This window comes from Cricetulus griseus, chromosome X, assembly GCF_003668045.3.
Source record: "Cricetulus griseus strain 17A/GY chromosome X, alternate assembly CriGri-PICRH-1.0, whole genome shotgun sequence".
Lineage (NCBI taxonomy): Eukaryota > Metazoa > Chordata > Mammalia > Rodentia > Cricetidae > Cricetulus > Cricetulus griseus.
The window spans coordinates 123,365,073-123,369,333 of record NC_048604.1 but is presented as its reverse complement, the minus strand read 5'-3'; positions in this window follow the sequence as shown (position 1 = coordinate 123,369,333).

Below are 4,261 nucleotides of genomic sequence, written 5' to 3'. Positions count from 1 at the left end.
TGGGCAATTTATGGGGCCTCTGGTAGTGGATCAGTATTTATCCCTAGTACACGAATGCACTTTAGGAGCCCTCTCCACATAGAGGGATACTCTCTCAGCCTATACTGATGGGGGAAGGTCTAGGCCCTGCTTCAAATGATATGACAAACTTTGAAGATCCCACGGAAGGCCTCACCCTCCCTGGGGAGCAGAAAGGAGTTGGGATGGGGGTAGGGGAGGACGTGAGGGAGAGGGAACTGGAACAGACATGGAAAAGAAACTTGTTTCTAATAAAATTTTTAAAAATTATAAAATATCAATTATAACACCGCTGAAGAAAATACAGCAGGAAATCTTCATGACCCTCTAGTTGGCAATGAATTCTTAGTTATGGTTACAAAAACAAAAACAAATCCACTGGCCTTGATAAAAATTAAACATGTTTGTGATTATATAGGATACTATCCAAAACAACATGACAACACAGAATATAGGAGAAAGATTTTAAAATTATGTATCTGGTGTAGAGATTGTCTACAATACATATAGAACTCATATGAGAGAGGGGAGTGAGGAGGACATGGGGGAGCAGGAAGGTTGAGTCGGGGGAAGAATAGAGGAGAGTAAAATAAGAGATATCATAATAGAGGGAGCCATTATAGGTATAAAGAGAAATCTGGCACTGGGGACATTTCCAGTGGTCTACAATGATGACACCATCTGGCAATCTAAGCAATAGTGGAGAGGCTACCTTAAATGCCCTTCTCTGATAATGAGATTGATGACTAACTTATATGCCACCCTAGGGACTTCATCCAGCAGCTGATTGAAGCAGTGGCAGACACCCACAGCTAAACACTGAACTGAACCCCTGGAATCCAGTTGCAGAGAGAGATGAGTGATGAGCAAAGGGGTCAAGACTGGGCTGATAAAACCCACAGAAACAGCTGACCTGAACAGGAGAAGCTTATGGACTCCAGACGGATGGCTGAGAGGCCAGCATGGAACTGATCCAGACCCCCTGAATGTGGATGTCAGTGAGGAGGTGATGGGCAATGTACTGTGTATGTTTATCTTATTGATTGTTAAATAAAATACTGTTTGGCCAATGAGAGTCGCAGTTAGACAGGACTAGGAGTCAAAGTGGATTCTGGGAATTGTAGTACAGAAGTGCTGATCAGGGCAGGAAGTGAAATAGCAAGGAGACTCATATTTAAGTGAAGGAGAAACATGAAGGGCCCTCCTTTCCCCTCCGCTCCTGAACCAACAGCACGATTTGATCTACCAGCAAGGAGGGACACTAATAAGGCATCTGATAATATAAGTCTTATAACAAATATAGATTTATGATAATTAAGACTGAGCTAACAGATAAGGAATCCTAGTCATTGGCCAAGCAGCTTTGAACCTAATACAAATTTCTGTGTATTCATTTGGGCCTAACTTGGGCAGGCAGCTGGCTTAAAGCTCACACGTGGCAGTGGGGCTCAGGCGGCTTTGGTAGAAAGATTTATTGTAACAAGGAGGCCTCAGCAATCTATTGGGCCTTGGGTAGTAGATCAGTATTTATCCCTGGTGCAAGAATGGACTTTGGGAGCCCATTCCACATGGAGGGATGCTTTCTCAGCCTGGACACATGGAGGAGGGCCTAGATCCTGCCTAGGATGATGTGACAGACTTTGAAGATCCCCATGGAGGGCCTCAACCTCCCTGGGGTGCACAGGGGAGTTAGTTGGGAGTTTAGGTGGGTTGGTGGGGTGCAGAGGAGGAGGGTCTGGAGAGGTCGATGGGATTGACATGTGAAGCAAGCTTGTTAATAATTTAAATGAAAGAAAAAGTTATTCCTCCTGGGGAGCTACAGCACATAAACTAGGATGCCATCAACTTTAAAAGTACAATAGAATCTGGGTCAAGACAGGATAAACTTACGATATTCCTATGTTACTTTTGTCCCTAGAAAATATATCATTTGCTCAGTCAGAAAGGTTTGGAGAATTTTAATTTTCTATGAAAAGCTTTATTAGGGGCTAGTGGTATTACATGGACAAATGGGGCCCTGGAAACTCCCTGTCTGACAGGTAGATGGGCACATATGTAACCTCCATAAGAGCCAAGAACTAGATATCAGATTTTATGAATAAGGTCAGATGAAAGTCATCCTCTGAATAAAAACTTCAACATAAAATAGATGAAGTTAGCCAAGTGGAAAAGATACCTAACACATGGTTTCTAACCATGTTGTCCTTTGAAATACTTAGAAGCCTTTAGAGTCCCATGAAACAAAGGCCAGCCTGCAGATGGAGAGGCTGTGTTCCCAAGGCAGGCTGTGTTCTCTGCAAATGGTTAACATCATAAGGACAGCTTATCCAATGAGAATTAGTCTTAATGGGCTTTCTACAAACCTGGCTTTGGTTTCTGATCTACCAGGGACTTCTTGTCTCTTGATTTATCATGTACTTTCTTTTGGTTCTGCTATCTGATTTTGGTCACTTTACCAGCAGCTTTTGGCCTCTGGAAGTAGGCTTTGCCATTTTATCAGATTTTGGCAGACCCCACTCCCTAACTGAACTTGTGTCTGCCACTCCACACCCGTACAGTCTTTCTCTGTCCTCTAGTGCATGTGGCAAAATGTGGAGGCCTGGTCAGGGAAGGATTCCTTAAATAAGAGTCACCTGCCCAATTGTTTGTTCTAAAATGAACGACATCTCTACAGCAAGATTGTCTACATGGAGTGCAGAAAATAATCATTGCTGCAGCTCCACAGGAAGGGCCAGAGTGGTACTAATTTGACCTCTGGCCCATGTGCCCTGGAAATTTGGGTAAACATGGAAATGGGCCTGTCATGCTACACTAGCTATTCTTACCATCTGACTACTTGTGGTCTGATTCTTGTGTTCACCAAGAAAATTTTCACTTGTAGTCATTTAACTTCCCACGTAATCTCTTCTCCAAGGAAAAGTAGTATTATTCAGTTCTAAATCAGCACTCTACCTCTGAGCTATACCTCCAGTCTACTGTTCTGTTTCGTGCCATGATTTAACACATACGTACCTGGCCTTTAGTGATTTTGTAGCTCCTGAATCTAAGTTTCTGGGCCCAGTGTTAGCTAAATATAATTCTTGCTCCTAGATGCTTTTAAGCATATCCCATTGCCTGTGAGGCTCCATTGGAAGACATACTGGTCTATCTTTCTGAAGATTCTATCAAATGTTACCAACCATCATTTCATGGGAAAAAAGTACTTTACTAGAGTTTAAGTGAAATGCCAAGAAAGGTGGACCATAGAGTGATGAACATGCCTTCATGAAAAAGGGAATTCAGAGCCAAAAAGATACCACAGAGGAAGTATGTGAACCTTTATAAGGTCTTTTATTTAGTCTGAAAATCCTTTTCCTTGTTATAAAAGTCACACAGTTTTAATATTGGAAACTTTGGGGAAACATAGAAAAGTGTAAATAGTAGAAAATAATGAAAATGTAGAAAGCTAAAGAAACCAGAAAGAATATTGACAAGATATTCTTTCCTGAAATCTTGTAACTAGGTTTTTGGAGATTGTACACAGTCACTCACACCCAGACGTGAAATTCATTGACATATCAAAGTGAGTTCACTTGGCATTCAGGCAAAAATGTAAGCTTTGGTTTTATGAGGTTCACTTGTAGGTTGACACCTTTGAGCTCAGTTTTTCTCAAATTTTAGCCCATACACACATGCCTGTATCAGAACCACCTCAGGCAACTCTGAACATGAAAATTCCCAGGGCCCCCCCGAAGGCCTATTAAATGAAAATCTCTGGGTGTAGGATGAACAGTCTACATCTGAATATACTCCTTGGGTGATTCTTATACACGCTGAAGTTTGAGAACCGCTGGAAGAAAGCTATTGGAGATGGTGAAGCTAGATGGTATGAATGTGGTTATTTTAAAGCCTGTCTGAAGAAACCTGGATGCTGGTGGGTGGGTAATAGAAATGAACCCTGATACAACCACTCTAGAAATGGCAAGACCCGGCTATTGAGATGGCTCAGCTGATAAAGGCAACTGCCACCAAGCCTGATAACCTGAATCTGATCCTTGGGACCTATAGGGTAGAAAGAGAGATCCAATTCTCTGAGGTTGGCCCTGACTTCCATGTGTGTGCTATGGTGGACAGACAGATGGACAGACAGACAGACTCACACACAAACACACAAACACACACACACTCTCATACATTTAACATGAGCTGGGGCACACACACTGACAAATACATTTTAAAAGAAGTGTGATAGGCAGTAGTCCTT